The sequence below is a fragment of the Rosa chinensis genome, chromosome 7 (genome assembly GCF_002994745.2).
Source record: "Rosa chinensis cultivar Old Blush chromosome 7, RchiOBHm-V2, whole genome shotgun sequence".
Taxonomy (NCBI): domain Eukaryota; kingdom Viridiplantae; phylum Streptophyta; class Magnoliopsida; order Rosales; family Rosaceae; genus Rosa; species Rosa chinensis.
The window spans coordinates 56,425,775-56,450,921 of NC_037094.1; positions in this window are offsets into that span (position 1 = coordinate 56,425,775).

A 25,147-nucleotide genomic window follows, 5' to 3' on the forward strand; every position below is an offset into this window, starting at 1 on the left:
TTCAGTTGGATTATGATGGTGCAACTCCAATCAGTAAGCTTTCTTTCAATATTCTAAATTATTGGGTTTGGATCCATAATATTCCTCCTCTCTACGAGGATAAACACAAACTCCCCTATATTGCTTCTATTACGGGTACTTACATTAAGTTGGATGGGAAATAGTTTCTAAATAAGCGGGATATTAGGGTTAGGGTTGGGCATGATATCGCCAATCCTGTAATCCTTGAGAGGGTTCTGAAATTTTCTCCTGGGGTGGAAGAGGAGATTTCTTTCTTCTAAGAGAAAGTAATTGGGAGGTGTTTTGGTGGGTGCAACAAGGCTGTGGCACTTGATACCATTCCTGCGGTGCAATATGGGTAGAAGAAGGCTGGATCTCCCACCTTTCATATTGGGAAGGGGTTATTTTGGATGGGGAGTTCTTCCTTCAAGTTTTATTCTCAGGTGCCAAGTACTATTCCAAACTCTACCTTTGTTAATCTACAACATGCTTTGCTCCCTAGGAAAGATAGGAGGGCTGTTGTGATTCATGAACTTGAGCAAAGGGCTAATTCTGTTAAGGTAACGACAAAGGAAGAGGTGCAGGTTGGGAAGCGTGGTAGGGACTCTACTCTATCTACATCACCAAAGAAAACGAAATTCCCCAATAGTTAATTGCTTATTGATGCTGAGAGGGCTCAAACTTCTCAACCTAAGAAGGTGAGGCTATTAGAGTTTAGCTCAAAATTTTCTGCAAAGCCGCTGGGTTTGGTGGATTCTCCTAGTGGTGTGATTGTGCCTTATGTCACTGTTGAGGGTATTTTGAACAAGAAAAGGAAATGCAGTTGTCCTCTAGGTGCTAAAAATAAAAATCCTCCAAAGGACAAGAAGAAGAAGATGTGCCTACTCCTTTGCTGCTTACTTATCCGACAAAGACCCCTAACCTAAATACAAGCAAGGAGAAATTATCTAGCTTTTTTTTTTTAATTGCTTAATTAGTATGTGGTTTTTGTACACTCGATTAAAGATTTCCTGGATCATCATAATTGCGTGCATTAGCGAAAGGAAATTCATGCTATTTTAATTTAGTAATTGCAGGGAACTTTCATTGTCTAGTACCGCTCTCTGAATAAGTGAGCTTCAGTTTGTTTCAATGGATGATATTGGTTTGTACTTAGATACTTGACTACTGATTTCGGTAAAAATATATGGATCTTTTTGTATGTGCCCAGTGGTGGAGCCAAAAATTGATCTTAAGAGGGCACTCGAAAGTAAAAAAAAAAAAAATCGAAACTTAAAAATATCAAAATTTTAATAAAAATAAAAATTATAATAAAATTAAGGAAATATAACGGAAATGTTTAAGGATATCTCTATTTGTGTTTGGCCCAAACTCTAGGTTACTTGACCTAGTGGTAATAGGGTTAAATTAGAAGGATCTAGATTCCTATTCAATGTACGATTACTTTCCTTGTACGATTGAGATTCTATGTATTGTAATCCTCTATATAAATAGGCCCCTATTATCAATGAGAATACATAGCAAATTCCTCTCAAATTCAGTTTCTCTAAAACAAGTTATCAGCACGAAGCCCTAACCCTGAAATCCTAAATTCGTAGCCTTCAAATCCCAGAAACCACCGCCGCCCACCTTGAAGATCTCAACTCCAGGAGTCCAGAACCGGCGGCCCCGCCCCCAGAACCGGCCGGAAAATATCCGAACCGGCCACCGGAAATATCGAAAGTCCCTCTGCCCGGTTCGACGCTTTCCCCCCTGCCCACCGTCACCAAACTCCACCAGAAGCTGCAAACAGACCTCAGACCACCGGATCCGAAAGATCAACACCGAAACCGGTCTAGATCGACTCGAACCGGCCGCTGGAACCATCTGAGCCGCTGAACCGCCGCCTGCACCTCCTATCTGTGCTTCGGTCAACAAAACCCAACTCGGTCAACCCTAGGCCCAGCTGCGGTCAGCCCAATCCCCTGTAGCCTAAGTACTCGGCCCAGCAGCCTGAAGCCCAATAACCTGAGGCCCAATAATCTGAAGCCCAGCAGCATAAGACCCTGACGTCATCTGCCACGCAATCATCCACGTCAGCATCAGCAGTAGCCACGTCAGCGATCCGGTCAACCCTCCGGTCAACGACCGCAGGCAACTTTTCCGGCCAACTTCCGGCCACTTTTCCGGCGACTTTTCCGGCCATTTCCGGCCGCTACAGTAACTTTCCGGCGACGACTTTTCCGACCATCTTTTAAGGAATGGATGAACTTCAATGTCTTGCGGATAGTGCGACTACGCACACCATTCTACGACATAGGCAATTATTCTTGGAGATGTTGCCTACATATTCATCTGTGACTACGATGGTTGGGCCATCAAGTTTAGTTCAAGGACATGGAATGGCCCAATTCCTTTTGCCCAATGGCACCTTGATTAAAGTCACTGAAGCTTTCTACACTCCTAAGGCGAATCGAACCTTATTGAGCTTTAAAGATATTAGAGCCAACGGATTCCATGCGGAAACGCATAGTGAGAACGGAATAGAATTCATTTGCATTACCTCTAATGATTGCGGAAGAAAGCGCATCTTAGAGAAGCTTATGTGTCAATCTAGTGGACTTTATGTCACTACAATTCGACCTATTGAATCTAATAATGTCATAAGAGAAGATCTCTTGGATTCAGACACATATTGGCTTTGGCATGACCGACTAGGACATCCTGGTCGTGATATGATGCTCCGTATACTAAAGATTTCACACGGACATCCATTCTTTAGAGTGAGAAGAAGCAAGAATCGAAAATTGATTCCAGGACTTAGCAAGACCGCAACCATTGCAGCATCTGGAGCTGCAGCCGTCTTGGGGCGCCATAGGGCCGCCCAAGTCCCATGTGGTGACGCCATTAATGGCGCCAACCATGAGCATAACTCCATGGTTGTTCCTCCTAGTGGCCATGACGCCACACACACCAATTTCCATGGCTCTAACGCCATAATGGGAGATGTAGTCACACACTTTGCTTCTAATAGCGCTACAGACGCTCAGGCCCAACCAAAATCCTCATTGGTTGCTTCTAAGGCCCCTCGCTCTTTCTGCAAAGCCCGTTCCTTCGGGAAATTAGGACCGAGACCGTCCTACGCAAAGGATCCCAAAATACTCATTCCGTTCTTACAGAGGATCCAAGGGGATATCTGTGGACCAATTCAACCACCATGCGGACCTTTTAAATACTTTATGGTATTGGTTGATGCATCGACACGCTGGTCACATGTCGCGCTACTGTCCACTCGAAATGCTGCTTATGCTAAACTCCTCGCCCAGATTATCCGTCTACGGGCTCACTACCCTGACCATCCTATTAAGTCAATTCGACTTGATAATGCTGGGGAGTTTACATCGAAGACATTCGATGACTATTGCATGTCATTGGGGATTGATGTAGAGCATCCAGTTCCCCATGTTCATACCCAAAATGGTCTCGCAGAAGCCTCTATCAAACGACTACAGATGATAGCACGGACATTGGTTATGCGCACCAATCTCCCTGTTTCTGCTTGGGGATATGCAATATTGCATGCAGCGACGCTAATTCGTCTACGACCCACTGCCACCCAATCTTACTCTGCGTTACAGCTAGTGACTGGATACGAGCCTGATATCTCGCACTTACGCATCTTTGGGTGTGCCATTTATGTGCCTATTACGCCGCCACAGCGTACTAAGATGGGTCCACAACGACGAATGGGCATTTATGTTGGATATGAATCTCCAGCGATAGTCCGCTACCTTGAACCCTTGACAGGCGATCTCTTTACCGCTAGATTTGCGGATTGTCACTTTGATGAGACAGTCTTCCCATCATTAGGGGGAGATAAGAACACATATGTTCAACAGGAACGACAAGAATTGTCGTGGTTTGTCCCCACTATGTCTCATCTCGATCCCCGTACCGCACAGTCTGAACTTGAAGTGCGAAGAATAATTGAGCTCCAGAACGTAGCAGACACTCTGCCTGATGTGTTTTCTGATGTTGCCAAAGTGACGAGATCACACATACCTGCTGCAAACGTGCCTGCAAGGATCGATGTCCTAAATACTGGACATCACGCCTCTCCTGTGACACCAGGAGATGGCGCCATTGCTCAACATGGCAATGATGTGGCATCTATGGACGCAGGTCCCGCAAGAAAGCGCGGTAGACCGATTGGTTTGAAGGATACTCGCCCTAGAAAGAGAGCGAACGAGGCACAAACAAATCCTTTGATCATCGATACTCAAAATCCGTCCCATGACAATGTTCCGGATTATGGTTATGTCCAAGAGACATCTTTGGGGGACGCCTCATTGTCAGAAGCTATCCCTGAGAACGTAGAGATCTCTGTTAATTACACTAGTGTACATGGGACGTGGGAAAGAAACTCCATCATCATTGATGATGTATTCGCGTATTCAGTGGCGCGTGAGATTATTGAGACCGATGACATCGAACCACGCTCCGTTGATGAATGTCAACGTAGAGCCGATTGGCAAAAGTGGAAAGATGCGATCCAGGCAGAACTTGATTCTCTAGCGAAAAGAAAGGTATTCGGACCAGTTGTGCCAATACCGCCCAACACCAAACCAGTTGGTCACAAATGGGTATTCGTTAGAAAGCGTAATGAGAAAAACGAGATTGTAAGGTACAAATCTCGCCTTGTGGCGCAAGGTTTCTCACAACGCCCTGGAATCGACTACGAGGAGACATATTCTCCAGTAATGGACGTCATAACGTTCCGCTACCTTATCAGTTTGGTGGTTTCCGAAAAACTGAACATGCAGCTTATGGATGTGGTTACTGCGTATCTATATGGGGATCTAGATATAGAGATATACATGAAGATTCCAGACGGAATTCAGTTACCCAAATCAAGTGGCTCTAAACCACGGAGCACGTTTGCAATTAGATTCAAACGCTCACTATATGGATTGAAACAATCCGGACGGATGTGGTATAACCATCTAAGTGACTACTTGATTGGAAAGGGATATGTCAACAATGAACTATGCCCATGTGTGTTCATAAAAGGGACAAGTTCCGGATTTGCAATAGTAGCGGTTTATGTCGATGACATGAACATAATTGGCACCCTTAAAGAGTTAAGGGAAACCGCTGAACACTTGAAATCCGAGTTTGAGATGAAAGATCTTGGGAAAACACGGTTTTGCCTCGGTTTAGAACTTGAGCACCGTAGAGATGGTATCCTGATTCATCAATCAGCTTATACCCAAAAGATGCTTAGGCGTTTCAACACTGATAAGATTAAGCCTTCAAGCACCCCAATGGTTGTCCGTAGTCTTGATCCAAAGAAAGATCAATTTCGTCCAAAAGATGACGATGAAGAAGTGCTAGAGGCACAAGTGCCCTACCTAAGTGCAATAGGCGCATTATTGTACTTAGCACAATGCACAAGACCGGATATCTCATTCGCTGTGAACTTGCTAGCTAGATATAGCTCTACGCCTACATGACGCCATTGGACTAGTGTTAAAGATATCTTTCGACACCTAAGTGGTACGATCGATATGGGCTTGTTCTATCCCTACAGAGAGAAGATGGATTCGGACCCATCAAGTGCCAGGGACGCCACACATGGTGGACTGCGTTCCCTCTCCCCATCCCAAAACAATATAAGTGTTTTGGAAGGTTTTGCTGATGCTGGGTACCTCTCTGACCCACACAAAGGTCGCTCCCAAACTGGTTATGTTTTCACCATGGGAAAGACCGCGATATCTTGGAGGTCTACAAAGCAGACCTTAGTCGCCACCTCTTCGAATCATGCAGAGATTATTGCTCTTCACGAAGCAGTTCGTGAATGTATATGGCTTCGATCCATAGTTACGCATATTCGAAGTAATTGTGGTTTGAAGTCTACCACAGATGAGTCAACGAGCATTTATGAGGATAATGCTGCTTGCATTGAACAAATGAAGCAAGGCTACATCAAAGGCGACAACACCAAGCATATATCGCCTAAATTCTTCTACAATCATCAACAACAGAAGCTCCTCAAGATCAAAGTGAACCAGGTTCGATCTGAGGACAATGAGGCAGATTTGTTTACTAAGTCATTGCCCAAATCCACGTTCGAGAAACATGTGGCAAGAATTGGCTTGAGGAAATTATCTGAACTCCCATGATCGTAGTCATCAGGGGGAGGCGTAGACATCAGGGGGAGATGTCTACATGTTCAGCTCGAAACGTGAAGGGTGTGTTGTGCTTTTTTCCCCTTCGATCGAGGTTATTTTTGTCCCACTGGGTTTTTGTTACTCGGCAAGGTTTTTAACGAGGCAACAAGAGAAGCACCACGTTTGGACAACACAAGGGGGAGTGTTTAAGGATATCTCTATTTGTGTTTGGCCCAAACTCTAGGTTACTTGACCTAGTGGTAATAGGGTTAAATTAGAAGGATCTAGATTCCTATTCAATGTACGATTACTTTCCTTGTACGATTGAGATTCTATGTATTGTAATCCTCTATATAAAGAGGCCCCTATTATCAATGAGAATACACAGCAAATTCCTCTCAAATTCAGTTTCTCTAAAACAGGAAATAATTTTTTTTTAAATTTTAGACAATATTTCATAATGGAAATATGATTTATCCTTGAATTTTAAAATCATAAAAAAGAATAGTGTTAATGGTTTTTTGTTGAGAAGAAAGAATTGTATTACTGTTAAAAAAAAAATTTACAAAAAAAAGTGCATTGTTGGTAACACAACTCGAACCTGAGACCAAGTTGGACCAAGTTCACATAGAGGATAGTCTCTACCATTGCAGCAAGACAGTGACAGTTGCTATTATGAAACTAGCAAAGTTTTGTACTTAAATTTTACTGGGGCACGGGACCCACTGTATGTGCCTTTCTGGTTTCGGCATTTAATGACATCTCTTATACTTCCTAAAAAAAAAAAGCAATATACACTCTTTTTTTTTTTTTTGAAGATGTGGGAGTTACATTTTAATGTTGACCGAACACAAAAGAAAATTATGAACATGCAAGATTTTTTATCGGGTAGGGTGCTCATTGGGTATTTGATTCTCATAGGAGAGACATGTGAGCTAAGTTGGGTAACATAGAGGAGGATCTCCAAAAATTTCAGAAAGTCATATGTGGGATGGGGATAGTTCTGCGATTCCTCCGGGCTATAGTAAGTTATATAAAAATATTATATAAATGTTTTTTTTAAATAATTAAATAGACTTTGTTTTCTATGAGAATATTTATAAGACCTAATGGATCAGCACATACCAACATCAAATCCTTTGTTATTTGGGAAAACATCACAAATGGTGTATGACCTTTAGGCATTTCTACACTTTGGTGTACCAACTTTCATAACTATCAGAATGGTGTATCAAGTTTGCTCAAATCTTTCATTTTAGTGTACGCCGTTAAATTTTCCGTTATCTTTACCAAAAAAAAAAAAACTGACAAAGCTAAAAGAAAGATAACGAAATTTTTTTTGTGTGTAAAGATAACAGAAAATTTAACGGCGTACACCAAAATGAAAGATTGGAGCAAACATGATACACCATTCTTATAGTTATGAAAGTTGGTACACCAAAGTGTAGAAATGCCTAAAATTCATACACCATTTGTGAAGGTGTGAAAATATCCCTTGTTATTTTATAATATGTTTCAACCATGGGGATTAACTGCATTGTTGTTATTAAAATGAAATTAGCAATATATATTAATGAGAATTCGGGAGTGAAAGTGAAAATGAAGAATAATTTCACGACCTTCTCTATTGCCTTCATTAACCGAATTAAATTAATGTCATAATACTATTTGATATGATTAATGAAACAAATAAAATCAGAGATTTTTTTTTTCCTGCAAGAAAATAGACTTCAGTATTGCATTTTCACCTCATGTTTGCCAAAATAAGAAAAACATATTCCATCATTGTATTTCAGAAACAAAGTGGGACTTTTAAGAGTTACAGAAGGACATGATGCATCAATGTCCCAATCTTGACCTTCTGACATTTTCAGTGACGTAGAATGTCTGGTTCCATGCATGTACCAAAAGTTGTTCACAGATTGGCATTTATTACATCCAATTAATGGCTATTCATTATTACACCTTGTTTCATTACACCTTGTTTCATAAGTTAAAGTACACACCACATGCCATTCTAATTTGATGAGTACTTTGAAATTGTTTGCTATATACTTGACTTCGTTTACAATCGTCCAATGATCTCCATATCTCAATTGCTTAAATTTTAATGCAATTTCTTTCTTTCAAAACAAAGAAGAAGAAAAAACAGTTGGAGCATTTCATATGCGCCGAAGGGGTTTATCTTAGACTTAGGAAGCCTTTGGGTTCCCCTTGATAAAGTCAAAACAAAAAAAAAAAAAAAAAAGTTTACACTGTTCCCATTTCAGTCTCATTACATTATCAATCAAACCTCCTCAAATTAAGCACCTCTTTCTCTCTCTCTCTCCCTCATTGAGTCTGTAAAATGGAACTTCCTGTGGTCATTTTAATGGCTCCACATACTGGTTAATGGTTATGTGTTCTCGCCAGCGCTGCGTTTCGTACACCGAAGTGATTGATTATTAATTAATTGAGACCTTCCAAGACCAACCCAACAAGAATCATAAAGGCACAATTAACTATCTTTGTGCCAGAGATGGTGCCTTCAAATCTGAATGCAGCAAGCTCAAATCACTGGTCCGATTCCATGCCATATAGCTCGCCGCACTTCATAAACCTCGGCGAATTAAGCCTGCCTGTAGCTACATTGGCGGGTGGATATGGATGATGCACTTTAAACTGAGGTATAGTAAGTTAGGATAGACAAAACATGCACACCAGTGAGCTAGCATGTAGTGTGGTGCATTCCACTCAGACTCTGTTGCATGCCAGATCAGTTAGGCCTCTCACATATGGAATTGGGCACCAATTACTACGGAGACTGTCTGATTAGTCACTTTCACATCCCTCTTTTTGGAGGCTATTGTAATTTGTGATTAATGTTTTTGGCTACTAGCTATCGCTAGATGTTGAACTATTATCGCTTATTGTTCTTGTCATTTTTGTGAAGTTGGGTTGGTTTGATCGAGCGGTCATGAATTGTGGTTATTTCATCCGCGTTCTCGGGACAAATATTGTCCATAATTCATGACCCAATAATGTGGGAGGACATGAGCTACACTAGAGGGGCGGCGATAATTAACGAAAGGGAAGGGTTGTTTTCTTATGTCAGCGTCGGCAGAGTCTAGGGTTTTCAAAGGTGGACCTTGGTATTTTGACGCTGCTATGGTTGTCGTGGGGTTTGAACGATGGGGTAACAGAGGCCGGAGGACGTTCCATTGTTCTCGTTGCGGATAGAGATGGTTTTCCCATTTGAGAACGTCGTTGGAGTTTGCTTTCGTTCTACTTTAGTTTGTACGCACTCCACGGTCTACTTTTTCAATTCCTTTCTATATCTAGGGTTTAACATATGATTCAGGTTAAATAATTTTTTCTTTTGCGGATAAAGTCTAAACTAAATTATAAAAATATAAAATTGATGTTGCAATATTGTGATGCGACAAGATATATCATATTTAAAACATAAAAATTGTATTTGGTGATATTGTATGCCAGTTAAAATTAAAGCCGTGAATCCTGGGCCTTACATGAGACTCCTTAGGATTACTTTTACTTGGATTAAATAGTGTAAATTTTGTGTGTAAGTGGTCTATAAATCTTCCTTGTCGATTTTTACAAAGTGGCGCTTTATGTGTACTCCTAGGGTTTGTGTTTCTTTTGTCTTTATAAAGCTTTTAGATTGTGCTTTATCCTTGTGTTAATGTTCAGTGTGAGCATGCATATGCACACATACTGGTGCGGGTCTGTATTAGCATTCAAGATATAAGTCTCACTATGAGAGGGGCTATAATTTGTTCAACCTAGCAACGCATCATAATGTCGATGATTGCCGAGTAGGAATAATCCCCCATTAATAAGCAGCTTCCTTTGCTCTTTCTCTCAGGTCATCTACATCCTCTGGAAACAAGAGGTGCATGCAATACATTTAAGAACCAAGAAATGGGATGAACATGCCTCATCTAACTAATGCGGGCATCAAGCAATAAGATGTCTTTGAGTATATGTGACTCCACCTCCAACCTCCTTATGCACTTATTACCGAGTTGTAAAGATCGAGGTTCTAGTTTCTCTCTTATTGAGCTTCGAAAATTAGAACCCATGACACTCAACCAACTCTAACAGATCCCCATCCATCTTTTCTTAGCCAAGGAGAGGATGCGGATCCTTTCTATTTTCATGTAGTTTCTGCTTCCAATCTCAGAGCAGTAAACTGAGAGGGGCAAACCTTAATTACTTAGTCAGATCTCTGAGGAGCCCCACAGAATTGTTGTCCCCAAAACAAACATCCCATTTCCATCTGTTTTCACTTTCTTTACATTTCTGAATTCTGATTGCTTCAGTTGCCACTGAGAGCTACATTATTATGGATCTGGTCAGCATCTGAATGTACAAAAGCAAACAATAACTCAATTCTGAGAAGATGGTGGTAGATGGGTGTTGTAGTTGTAGTTAATTAAGTGTTCAAATCGCCAATAAATGTCTGTAATAACATATATAGGCCATATATGCACATGAGTTGTCCTGCGCCTAGTTTGGGCCAAACAAATTTTAAAGAAAAGAAAAATTAAATGAAAGCTATGGTGGCCTTAACGTCCATCAGTAGAGTACTGCGTGGTGGTGGCAATAATTCAAATTGAAAATCAATGGAAATTAATAGACTAATGAGAAAAGACCCAACAGCAACCCCAAGAGTCTCAAACCCTAAAAGCATCTCTAATAATGGAGTTAAAAGACAAAGTCATTTCATAAATTAATTATTTTAGACAATTATTTAACTACAATATGAATTTAGATATCATACATAATTATTTTATATAATATATAGTCATTAATTTATCACTAAATTTTTTTTCTGATTTTTTAGAAAATTTTCTTTTATTTTTTCAAGGCTTTTTGGTTTAAAACAGAATTATTTTATATTAACTGTTGATTTTAATTCATGGTATTTTTTCCACCGTTAGATTAGAAATTAATAAATATATATTTACTTTTTTATTTTTGGAATGAATTAATCTGGGTCTTTCATTTTAAATAGAATAATTGAAGACTGAATCTAAGCCCTTGATTTAATGACCTTTGGTTTTATTGCCATATGCAGCTGGGGCCCACGTCTCCTCCTGAAGCTAAAATGGCTTTCGTTCTTCATTCTTTAGTTATTTTGGCTAAAGTTTTGACTCATGAGTCAAAATGACTATACATGGGGTTTGGTTGGAGATGCTCACCACAAAAGCCAAAGCCAGAATGGATTCTGACTTCACCCGTTGGAAATGCCCTAATAGTCGTAATAACTCCTAACGGTTCTAGTCTTGGTGGAATTAAGACATACAGAAGGACAACAGAGTCTCTGCCATGCACCCCCATTCTTTTGTAATCTTTTTTATTTCTTTGCATTTTTACATTGAAAGTAGATGAAGTCTTGACATTTCACACACCTATGAAATATTGCAAGTGTACATTTATTTATTATTTAGTACATAAAAGAGTGACATTTTCAACCATATATATCTAAGTAATTTACAATGACGACTAAATAAAAGACTTATAATCGATTAAAATGAGATTTTTTAGAAGTCGTTTTCTTTAAATTGAGTTTCGTAAATCCCCGGATTCACTTGATAATTCACTCTCCATTTTACTTAATGGTAAGCCAATCAATTTCTTTCTCTCCACATGAGGATTACAACCATCAGATCCCCGTCACTTAACCTTTCTCTTTTTGTCTGATGTTCTTTCTACCATTATTTGTAAGGCTTATACTTTTGAGCCACTTACACCGATCAGCTTGGGGCTCTCCGGGAATAAATGTCAGTAATATGCTATTTATTGATGACACATTATTTTTCTTCCAAGCTACTACAGCGAACCGTCACTACCTCTGGCCCTGTCAATTATGAAACGTCATCTCTCTTCTTCAGCCCCTATACTTTCCGGTTGACATCACACCTCTCAGTTTCATTCTCTCTATTTTAGCAATAACAAATTCGGGCACTTAATTGGGGCCGGCTGCCTACAGTTTGGGGTCGCTTAAAAAAAAGAGAGGCTCTGCTTGTGTTAGAGAAGGTATTACCAGAAAGATACATGGTTGGAACTTGGAAGCAAGCCTCTCTGACTCAAGCTAGAAAAGAAATTATGATAAAATATGTTGCCTTGACTATACTGACCTATTTGATGACGTGTTTGCAATTCCCTAACTCTCTTTGCAAAGAGATCAATTTTGTTTTAGCCAAGTTTTCGTGGGGAAAAGATGGAGAATAAAGCATCCATTGAAAAAGCTGGGCTCATATCAAGTTACAAAACGATCAGGGAGGCATGTGTTTTAAAAATGTTGGGGATTTTCTATCTTGCTCTCTTCTTGGATCTGAAATAATTCGCTAGCTAGTCGTGACTTAATTTCTTTGGGATCCCTTTGGAAACTTGGCGATGGTTCTTTTGGCGGATGTTTGGCATGACAAATGAATTTTTTTTCCGATATCGATATTTGATACAACTTCACCTCTGAAATCTTTGATTTGGACATCTGAATAAAAAAAGGATTTACACGGTACGCCATATTTATTATATTAAGTTTCCCTAATTAATATAGAAACAGATACAATATTCATATTATAACACGATTAGAATCTCTATACAATCTCAGTCACTTTATTCTTAAGTCATTAATTTTAAAAAAAAAAAAATTTTGATACAAAAAGACTATAATTAAAGACAGAAGCCTCTATGACATCCATTGTTTACAACATCAAACAATAAAGCATTCGACTCATTTCTTGGAACAGAGTTAGTCCATGAGAAACCATCAAAAGAGGAATACCCTAAATATGTCATTGCATCAGCTATAAAGTTAGCTTATATGAAAACATGTCTGAAGGAAATTTAGGAAAATCTGGTCGCTAGCTTTCGAATGTCTTGAACAATCTTTGTAATTCTCTAAAGGGGTTGGATCACACCTTTGACTGCATCAATCATGAGCTTTGAATCTCTGCTTCTACTACAACATGTGAATAGTTGAGTTGTAGTGCACTAGCAAGGCTATTTCTTAAGGTAGTCTCCTTAGCTACTGGAACTGTGGTACTTCCAAAACCTCTGGTTGCTGCGAAAAGGGGTTTTCCATCAGCATCACGGATTATGAAACCTCTAGCAGTAGAACTTATGTGTCCAGAGCCATCAAAATCAATTTTAACAGTCTAAAGGAAGGGGTTGCGACACAATGGCGGAGGAGATGGTTTGAGAAGAATCCTCTTTGGAAGACTTTATTCCATCTGTAATACTGTTTAGGACAGCAGTCGTAGCTGCCACAACTGAATTTGGATAGAAAATTCATTAACTTGTTATTTATCATATAAATAATGATGAGCCCACAAATAATTCTTACATTCTGCCACTTGGACCATCATTTCTTATTCAATAACAAAATTAACACAAATCAATGAAGCAACTACTAAGTGTGCAAACTTCAAAACTTAATACAAGCTTAATCAAATTATAAAGCTAAGGAAAGAACATGCTTACAAAAGCAAGTCACCCCAAAACGACTAAAGTAGTTTCCCAACTCATAGAACCTCAATTGATACAATAAAATTTCATACATATGCTTAAGTATCTGCCATAACTAAAATGCATATGTAAATGGTCCACAACCAAAAATTAAAATAGACCATATCTCAAGGTGTTTGCTATTATAACACTGAACTGAAGCATTGATTAATAAGGATTAATTTCAGTTTACCCCCCTGAGGTTTGAGGGTGTCATCATGTCACCCACTCGACTCTCAATTTTGAATTTTTACCCCCCAAACTTTCCAATTTCAGTCAGTCATGTCCAATTTCTCAGATTTCGTCCAAATTGGACATTAATTCTGACTATCTAACCCACTTTGAAGCCTTTTAAGGACACATATGAGTTTTTTTTGGTCTTGAAATGACCATTTTAGCCCTCAAAGTGGGTTAGATCATCAGAATTAACATCCAATTTGGACGGAATCTAAGAAATTGGACATGACTGACTGAAATTAGAAAGTTTTGGGGGTAAAAATTCAAAATTGAGAGTTGAGGGGGTGACATGATGACACCCCCAAACCTCAGGGGGGTAAACTGAAATTAATCTATTTAATAAACTAGATCCATCCAACAAAAGACAAATGTATAAGAGAAAAATTCAGCTACCGTCCCTAAATTATGCTGCCAAGGCTAATTTGATACCCGAACTCTCAAAAGTATCAATGTGATACCCAAAGACATATTTTGATATCAACGTGATACTTCCGTCAAAAATATCTAATGGCTCCGTTTGCTTGCTGACGTGGCAAGCACGTGGGGATTAAAAAATGGTCAAATGATCAAAATAACCTTCTTTTAAATTTTTTTATTCTATATATTTTGTTTGGGGAAATTTTAATTCTATCTTCTTCTTCCTCATTTCTCATCCAATTTCGCCATTGATGACCACCTCTACAGCTCCATCTCAAATGCATAAGGAAACTATGGCAACTCTGTACATACATGTGCATTTGCAAGCATAATTAGCTATAATGAGCCACGCTCAGGGTACCGCCAGGGGTACCAACGCCCACCTCATGAGTGACTGGCGTAAAGACAGCTAGCCAGGTTACCGCCTGAGCCCCGGATCAACCCCAAAGCACCGCCGACGCGCCGCCACGCGCCGTGTCAAGGTAGCATCAGAAGCTACTGAAACTGGGAACTGAAGCACATCAGTCCCACATCGAAAACAAGGAGAAGATCATCCTCTTCCTCACCTATAAAAGGTCCTCTCCTCTCTCCTCATTTATGACACATTCAATACTTACCTACTGTTACTTTGTCAACATAAATACATTGACTAACTTAGGCATCGGAGAGTTGAAGACCGCCCGGCGCGGTCTCCCTCTGACGCCCATTGTATTTTATTTGACAGGTAACGGAAACCACTCACAACAAAGGTATCGATCCGCCCGCCGGATCAACGTTAACTAAGGTCCAGCTACCGCTAGACTTTTAAACATTAACATTGGCGCCGTCTGTGGGAATCCTTGAACAGAAGGTCATCACAACACGAGCCACATGTTTGGCGTCAGGCAGGGAGGGGACGAATCATTGAAGGCATTCGTCACAAGATGGCGAGCGGCAGCATCTCAGTGCCGCGATCTCGACAAAACAATGGCTTCGGCGGCTTTCAAGCAGGGACTCCTCAAGGGACCATTCCTCTATCACCTCAACTACAATCATCCAAATGCGGCGTACGATCACCTTATGAGTGAGGCGGTCATTCATGCCCAGGCAGAGTTTATCACATATGGAGAAACCCCACCGCCACCAGCAGCACCAACAAAGTCATCTCAACCCTCCTCCAGCCATCAGGAGACCGCCAGCAAAGCCCCCACTGCACCGCCAGCCGACAAGAAGAGGGAGTGGCAGCAGGGCAGTTATCAAAGCAAGAGGCAGAAAGACAACCACTACAAGGGCAACCGCCCATCCCATGGGGACAATCGCAACAAGCAGACGGAGTCCTCTCAGCGGTATGCAGTATTCACCGTCCTCACAGCCTCGTACGAGGAAATTTACAATCAGTGTAAGGATCAGATACCACCGCCACCCTCACCGAAATTCCCCAAAAGGGGTAAGCCAAGAAATACCGGCATGTGGTGCAAATACCACGAGGACAGCGGTCACAATACCAACAGTTGCAACGCTCTCAAAACAACCATTGAGACCCTATACCGTGACGGCAAGATGGATCAGTTCAAGGTGCGCCAACCGCCACCTGTGATTGCCAACATTGAGCCACTGGGCCGCATCAACACCATCGACGGCGGGGCTCCAATCACCAACATGTCTCACAGGGCAAGAAAGCGTTACACACGCGCCAATCACCCAAAGGAAGTCTGTAACATCCGCTACGAGAGATCCACCAAACTCCCAAAGTCTGGTTGGGAGCCCATCACCTTCTCAGAGGAGGAGGAGCGCGGAGTACATCTACCCCATGACGACCCGTTCCTGATCGATGCCATTCTCGACAGATGGTCAGTAGGAAGAATCTTGGTGGATAGCGGATCTGCTGTCAATGTCATATTCAGCGGTTGTTACAACAACCTTAAGCGGAACAAGAAACTACTACAAGACCATGAGCCATTGCTTAGCTTCTCCGGCGATATCACTCAGCCGCTGGGTTCTGACTACATGCGGTTAACCATCGGCTCCAGTCCATGTATGGCGGAGGTACATACCGAATTTATAATTGTGGACTGTTTCAGTTCGTATAACGCCATCATAGGACGGCCGGCACTCAACAAGCTCAAATGCATCATCGCCGGATACATGCTTCTCATGAAGTTCCCCACACCCAACGGCACGGGCTGTGTCAGGGGAAGTCAGCAACTGGCACGAGAATGCTACTCTACCACCATTGCGCGGTCAACCCGCCGCCACGAAATCCTAACGGTAGGAAATCAGGCACCGCCACCAGATATCTTCGAGGATCCTAGGGATGAGGAGGAGAAATACGTGAGGAAGGAACCGGTCAATCCGGAAACATCGTTGAAGGTCATCAGCATCTCTGACGAACACCCAGAGCGGACAGTCCGCATAGGAGCTCAGCTAGACCCAGAGGTGGCCGCAGAACTCACTCAATTCCTGCGGGACAACGCCGCCGTTTTCGCATGGTCATATGCGGACATGCCAGGTATCTCTCCCGAAATCATCACACACAAACTAACCATTAAGCCATCCTTCCATCCCATCAAGCAGAGGTGAAGGGCCTTCGACGAGGAGAAATACCGCGCCATAGGAGAAGAGGTCGCCAAACTCCAGGGCATTGGATTCATCCGCCAGGTAATCTATCCCCAATGGATCTCCAACCTGGTCATGGTCAAGAAGCCTAGCGGCATGTGGCGGATGTGTGTCGACTTCAAAAATCTCAACAAGGCATGCCCAAAGGACAGTTTCCCTCTGCCACGCATTGACCAGCTGGTCGACGCGACCGCCGGGCATGAACTCCTCAGTATGATGGACGCCTTCTCCGGCTACAATCAGATCAAGATGCATCCCAGCGATCAGGAGTGTACCACCTTCACCACCGACAAAGGGCTGTACTGCTACAATGTCATGCCTTTCGGTCTGAAGAACGCCGGTGCAACTTATCAGCGGCTGATGAATGCTATGGTCGCTGAACATTTGGGCAAGATAATCGAGGTCTACGTGGACGACATGTTAGTCAAAAGTATAAAAGCCAGCGGACATGTGGCAAATCTCAAGATCATAGTTACCATCCTCCTGGCCTATGGCATGCGCCTCAACCCAGAAAAATGCTTCTTTGGCGTCACCGCCAGCAAATTTCTGGGTTATATTGTCAGTGAACGAGGAATCGAGGCTAACCCGGACAAGGTACAGGCCATACTCGACCTGGCGGACCCTGAATATAAGATACACGTCCAGTGCCTCCAGGGCAAGTTAACCGCCCTCTCTCGATTCATCTCTAGGCTATCTGACAGGTGTGCCCCATTTTTCAAGCTCCTCAAAACGACTCACAAGAAAGTTATCAACTGGAACCCAGAGTGTCAGACGGCGTTTCAGGGCTTGAAGGATTACCTAGCGGCAGTCCCACTACTCTCTATCCCTGTGCAAGGAGAGACACTGTTCATATACCTAGCGGTATCAGTATCGGCGGTGAGTTGCGCCATTGTCCGGCGGGAGGGACAGGACGAGCTCCCAGTTTTCTACGCCGGCAGAGGCATGAACGGGGCAGAAACAAGGTATCCACCCTTAGAACAGCTAGCTCTTGCACTCATCGTTGCCGCCAGACGCCTCCGCCAGTATTTTCAAGCGCACACAATCCATGTGCTGACCAATCAACCACTGAGACAGGTGATGCAGAACCCTGAACATTCAGGGCGCCTCAGCAAGTGGGCCATCGAGCTCAGTGAATTTGACATAGACTACAAGCCAAGAACCGCCATGAAGGGCCAGGCGGTAGCGGACTTCATCGCCGAGCTCACTGAGCGTCAGCCCAATCCCAGCACGGAGAATGAGCCCGGGACGGAAATGGTCACCGCTAAGGAGCCAGCTCCCCTACAATCAGATTGGAACCTGCATGTGGACGGCTCCGCCAGCGCCAAGGCCAGCGGCGCCGGAGTCATCCTCACAGGCCCTGGGGGGCTGAATGTGGAATACGCACTAAAATTCAACTTCAAAGCCTCCAACAATATGGCGGAATACGAAGCACTCATTGCCGGCCTACTCCTCGCCATCGATTCAGGGGCTGACAGCGTCAACATCTTCAGTGATTCCCAGTTGGTCGTTAACCAGGTCAATGACAGCTTCCAGGCCAAGGACCAACAGTTAGCGGCGTACTTGGGGTACGTTAAGACACTCCTCAAGAAATTCAAATTTCATAACATCACACAAATCCCCAGGGAAAAGAACGCCAAGGCTGATTCACTGGCAAGGCTGGCAACCGCCCAGCCACATCAGAGTCCAGCGGACACAAGAGTGGAGTGTCTTGACAAGCCAAGTATCACAAAAACCCTGGCGGAGATCTTCAACATTGAGGTCAATACCAGCTGGATGGACGAAGTCATTGAGTACAAGCGCAACGGCACATTGCCGGACGACAAAGTTAAGGCGCGACAACTCCAGCGGAGGGCAACCCGCTACAACATCCAGAACGGCAAGCTGTACCGCCAGGGATTCACCCATCCCAACCTCCGCTGCCTAACCCCAGAGGAGGGAAAAGTCGTTCTGGCAGCAATTCATAGCGGAGAATGCGGAAACCATTCAGGCGCCAGATCCTTAGCCAATCGCACAATGCGACAAGGCTATTTTTGGCCTACTCTCGGCGACGATGCCCGCCAGGTATCAAGATCATGCCACAAGTGCCAACAATTTGCTGACATCCCGCATGCACCGGCGGAACCACTATCGGTCATCGTCGCTCCATGGATCCACTCAACTTGGGGCCTGGATCTGATGGGAAAATTTCAAACCGCCAAGGGCCAGTTCAAGTACATCATAGTGGCTATCGACTACGACAACAAGTGGATAGAGGCGGAACCACTAACAGCAATAACTACCGCCAAGGTAATTCACTTCCTCTGGAAGAACATCTACTGCCGTTACGGTGTCCCACACACGATAATCACCGACAATGGCACACAATTCAACAACAAGGAGCTCATCTCTTTCACCGCCAACTTGGGTACTAAGATGAGTTTTGCATCTGTCGCCCACCCCCAGACCAACGGTCAGGTCGAAGCAGCAAACAAGATAATCAAAAAGCTGCTGAAGAAAAAACTCGACAAAGCAAAGGGTCTATGGGCGGAGAAACTCCCGGAAGTTCTATGGGCCATCAGAACAACCCCAACTTCCGCAACTGGTGAAACTCCTTTTTGCATGATGTTCGGAACGGAGGCTGTCCTGCCTATTGAGGTCTCTCAACCTACCGCCAGAGTCGAGGGCTACCGCCCAGAGACCAACACTGACGGCATCAACCTGGACAAGGACCTCCTGGAGGAAAAGCGACACAAGGCCCACCTATGCAACCTGCAAAACAAGCAGCGGGTATCGCGTTTCTACAACGCCAGAGTCAAGGCCCGGAACCTCCAACTGGGGGACTGGGTAATGAAGGAAGTCATTCCACCGCCAACAAAGCTTCGCCCAACTTGGGAAGGTCCATACAAAATTGTGGAAGTCGTTAGCCCAGGCACCTTCTACTTAATGGACAAGGATGGCGTCACAACGACCCACCCTTGGAATACCGAACACCTTCGGTATTATTACAAATAGTCATGCCGCTACCCAAGAGCATCTTGACTTAGCTAAATTTTTGTTCAATATTTAGCTAAGGGAAGCTACCCAACGGGTACTACCCCTCTTTTGTAAACGCTGATCAGTCAGCTATCAATGAAACGAGGAATTATTCAAACCATTGTTACCAAGTCTAGCACTGAGGGCAACTGGCAACGCCAGGAATCGTTAGCGGACCACGTCCGCTACGTGGTGCACTTGGACCAATTTTAATTCCTTTAATGTTTCATTGCTTGGCAAAAGAAAAATCTCTACATCAAAACTCTAGCGGTACAAACACATCATGACAAACGTCAAACTCTGAAATTTCATTTCAGGGCTGGGACTCCCCACCCAAAATAGTTCATTATTACAAAGTGTCAAAAAAAAAAAAAAAAAAAAAAAAAAAAAACCTATGGAAGTCTCAGCTAGCTTCGGCGGTTGTCTTCGGCTTCTACGGCTTCAACTGGCGGCGGCACGACCGATCGGCTCGCCTGATCGGACCCTCGAGCTGTCGGACTGGGAGTCTCCATTGTACCATCCGCCCGGGTGTGTGCCTCCAGAAATCCGGCACGTGACACCTCCGACGGGGTCTGCTGGGGAGTCTGCTGGGACCTTTCCGGCGGATGGGAGCCACTTTCCCCGCTGCCCGATTGAGTACCCGCCGCAGGGGCAGGCACGACTTCTGTCTCCGGCGGGACACTCTCGACCACCGGCACGTCGGGCTGTGACGCCTTTGCAAAGTCAATGGCGCCCTTCCGCTTCAACATGTCTATATTGGCCCGGGCCCCAGACTTCGCCGCTTCGGTCAATGTCTTTTTATACTCCGCCGACAGCTTGAACGCTTCAACGGCGGCGGCCGCAGAAGAACTCTGTTCATTTTTCAGGCGGTTAACCTCCCCGTCCAGCCGCTGCATCTCATCCAGTCTGGCGGCAGACTCCCGCTGCACAATAATGAGCTTCTTATCTTTAGCGGCTATCCGCTCCTGCAGCAATGCGATCTCCTGCTCCAACTGGGAGACGCGTTCATTCCTCTCCAGGTCCCGCCTTATGGCCGCATTAAGCTTGCCGCGGGCGTCCGCATAGTCACACTCCGCCTTGACCAGCCCCTGCTCGGCCTCCGCCAATCTCTCCTTGGCCTCCGCCAACTCCCTCTGGAGACCTCCGATCTCTCCCCTGAGCTCTTCCTCAATCCGGGGCTGCTTAGACGCCGCCTCGAACATATCATGTAACCCCGCAGATATTTGACCAAACGCCGAGCTGAAGGGCGATTGGTCAATTGCCGTCGGGCGCGATATGCCCGCCAGACCCCCGAACCCCAGCCGCTCGCACAGATGGAAAAGGAATGCCCGCTCCCCTTCTGTCATGAATGGCGCATACTCGGCAAAGGAGTCCAGATCACTGACGGCTGCCGCCTCTCCCTCCGCCACTGCAACCTTCGACGCAGCTTGTCGAGCCTTCTTTTGTTGGCGGACTCCGATCACCACCTCTTCTTCCTCTTCCTCGACGGGGGAGTCAGGCTGCCGGCGTTTTTTCTCCAGCGCCCGTTGTGTCCCAGCAGCGGTCCTCGTCACCCGCACCGGCGGCTCACCCCGGGACTCGGTGGCAGTCTCCGTCGGCTGCACCGTCTTCTTTTGAGGACCGCGTCGGGTGGTAGGCATCCGCTCCCGCGGCCTTGTACCAACAATCCCCCTCTCCCCGCAGCCCGCTTGGGTGTCCGCCTGCACTACCGGCAGGCCATCCTCACCCAGATGGGAGTGGTGCGGCATCGGCAGCTCCACCGCAACCTCGGACTGGCTCAGCACCAGCGTCTCCGGGTTCACCACCGTCTGCTGGGCCGCCAGCCCCTCGGCATACATAGCCTCAAGAAAATTCTCTATCTCGGCGCGATCCATTGCTTTTTCGAAAGCGTCGCGACTAGATTTGTTACCGGGCGGGGTTTCTGAAAAGAAAAACACAAACACCCGTCAGTCCGGATCACTTACAAAAAAAAAAGAGGTGTGGCGGAAATGTTCTCACCAATAGAGCGAGTTAGCCCCAGGTCGACCAGCAATTCCCAACCGGTCAGAAGACGGAAGTCAAGCAAATTGCGGTTCCGCCAGCAGCCACGGATCCTCGCCACGCGACACTCCTCTTCGCGCGTCAAAATGTACCTTAGTCCCGCTGCACAAACACAATAATCATTAGCAAAAACCGCAGGTTTGCAAAAGTTTGAACCCGCCAGTTATTTTTAGCGGAAACCAGTTGCCAACCTCGGATGGGCTGGAATTCCGACTTAGCCTTAAACGTCGGCCCCTCCACATTCGACCTGGTGTGGTACTCCCAGCCATCTGTGGCGACGCAGAAGGTCCCCCGCCAGTAGGACATTGAGTCCCTTAGATTCTCAATCAACTTGGGCGCTCCCTGGCGGCGGCTCAGGTTCACACACCCTCTGCAACCTCGGCGCTTCACATACACTAGCTCGTAGAAATGAAGCACTTCCGCCACGGTAGGCCCCTCGCACCCCGACAAGCGCCACAAGGAGTTAATCGCCAACATCAACCGCCACATGTTGGGACAGATCTGCCCAAAGGCAAGGCCAAACTCGCACACAAGAATTTGGAGATTGGGCACTAGCGGGAATGTCACTCCTTGGCGGAATATGGCCTCGTGCACGGCAGCACATCCCGCTGGGAGCATCGAGGCCTTCTCATCCGCTGTCGGGGGGCGCAGCTTCACCGAGCCCGGCAACCGGAACGTCCGCTTCATCCGGTTAACAGCGGCGGCATCCATCCGCCCACCTGCCTCGTCGACGGCGGTGCCATCTGAGAGGTACCACGCCGACTCGACATTTTGGCCCGGCACTTCCCCTTCGCCAGCGGAGCCGCTAGCAGCACTATTGCTCGCCAAGCGCTCGTCGCGCCTAGCAACCTCACCCACCTTAGAGCTCTCTGGACGCGAACCACGACCCATAGCTACTTCCCAGGGGATGGTCTGAAGTGGCTCAACTTCAAGCGGTTCTGGCAGTGAGGTTCCTGCATGGGCAGACGGACGCAACGAGTCAATAAAAGTCATATCCGCCACGCTGAACGACACGTCAGACCCGGAATCCTCACTGCTCGAAATCTCTATGACGTTGGCCATCCCAAACCCTAAAACCCGCATCAGTTAGCACAAATACAGATCTAACCTACTCTCACATCAGATATAGCCAAAGATGTCAAGAACAATTACCCACAAAAATACCAAAACAAAAACAACCGCACACTCAACCCAGATTGGACCGTCTAGCAAAACCCAAAACCCCAACTTTCTGTCAAACACCGTAACCTCCCTCAAATCTCTCCCTACACCCTCCGAGAATAACACAGAAGCAATATCATACCATTAACAGAGATACCAAAACCCAGAAACCACCATTGCAGATTCAATGAAACAGGAAAAGGATCCGAAATACCAACCTCACGTCGAAGACCTTGGAGTGCAGCTCGTCTTCACTGACAGATTTCGTCCTCTCCAGTCCGACTACTCCACGCAAACCCGGGGATCTCCTTCGCAATTCACAGACGAACAAGGCTCGAAGCAGGCAACTCAGATTTGAAGATTTTCCAGAAATGTCGAAACTCGCTCAGTTCCCCCCTTTTTATGTCAACATCAAGTAATCCTGAGCCGTCCGCTACAAAACTACATCACGTACCAACCGTACACGTGTCCCACGTCTTCACTAACCCCCTGGATTAGCCGAGGCGTCGCCTCGGTTACGAAATCCATCATTACTCGCATTAATGACGAGAAGACGGCTAGGCTTAGGAGACAAGCCTCCAGACGCTAACCCTCTGGGAGTTGGCCACGTGTCAACCGTCATCATTCTTTAGCTTCCAAGGGAAGTAACCACCTGACAAGTAAACCCCCAACCATGGCAAGTCTCCGCTGAGCGAAAACCCCGCTCAGCGGATCCATCCTCACTTGCATCTCCCAAGTGACGGAGTCTCCGCTGAGCGAAACCCCGCCAGCGGATCCTCACTTGCATCTCCCAAGTGACGGAGTCTCCGCTGAGCGAAAACCCGCCAGCGGATCCTCACTTGCATCTCCCAAGTGACGGAGTCTCCGCTGAGCGAAACCCCGCCAGCGGATCCTCACTTGCATCTCCCAAGTGACGGAGTCTCCGCTGGCGGGGATCCTCACTTGCATCTTCCAAGTGACGGAGTCTCCGCTGAGCGAAACCCCGCCAGCGGATCCTCACTTGCATCTTCCAAGTGACGGAGTCTCCGCTGAGCGAAACCCCGCCAGCGGATCCTCACTTGTCATCTTCCAAGTGACAGAGTCTCCGCTGAGCGAAACCCCGCCAGCGGATCCTCACTTGCATCTCCCAAGTGACAGAGTCTCCGCTGAGCGAAACCCCGCCAGCGGATCCTCACTTGTCATCTTCCAAGTGACGGAGTCTCCGCTGAGCGAAACCCCACCAGCGGATCCTCACTTGTCATCTCCCAGGTGACTGTCCACTGAGTGAAACCCCGCCAGCGGAGCTTCTCTCGTCATTTGATAAACGGGGCGTCCTCCGCTACACAGCGCACCGCTAGCTGACCCCCTTTCTCATCTGACAAGCTGCATACTTTATTCAGCGCAACACCGCTCAATAAAATACCACCGGGCACGTCTACTTGACGCTGCTTCCTGCTACATCTAGCGGGGGGACTTTCGCCAGCGGCGGATCCCGAGGCCACGCCTCTCTGACAACGCCGCCATGCGGAGTTACGGTCAGAATGTCCCTACGGGACACGGGGACTAGTCAACAGTCTACGACAACCCTGATCAGGTACGTTGACCCCCGTCACCTGGGTGCTAAGATTGGGCTCGCAACCCAACACCCTCTGCTCCGTGCAGCGCTGCTCCGTGCAGCTCCCCCTCAACAAACAGTAACAGCGACCATCCGGAGGTCCATCTTAGCCGGGGAGTGGGGGACTCCCTGGGGGCCTAGCAGGGGCCCACCCGAAAGGGCACAAAGCGTTTGCTCAGTAAATCCATGGCTGACAACGCACTGACGCTAATTATGCTTCTGCAAAGTCTAGCGGGAGAAACGCTTCAAACCGCCGATCAACTCCCCAACCAAGATTGCCCTCCTTGACTGGGGATTTGGGGGACTTGTACATACATGTGCATTTGCAAGCATAATTAGCTATAATGAGCCACGCTCAGGGTACCGCCAGGGGTACCAACGCCCACCTCATGAGTGACTGGCGTAAAGACAGCTAGCCAGGTTACCG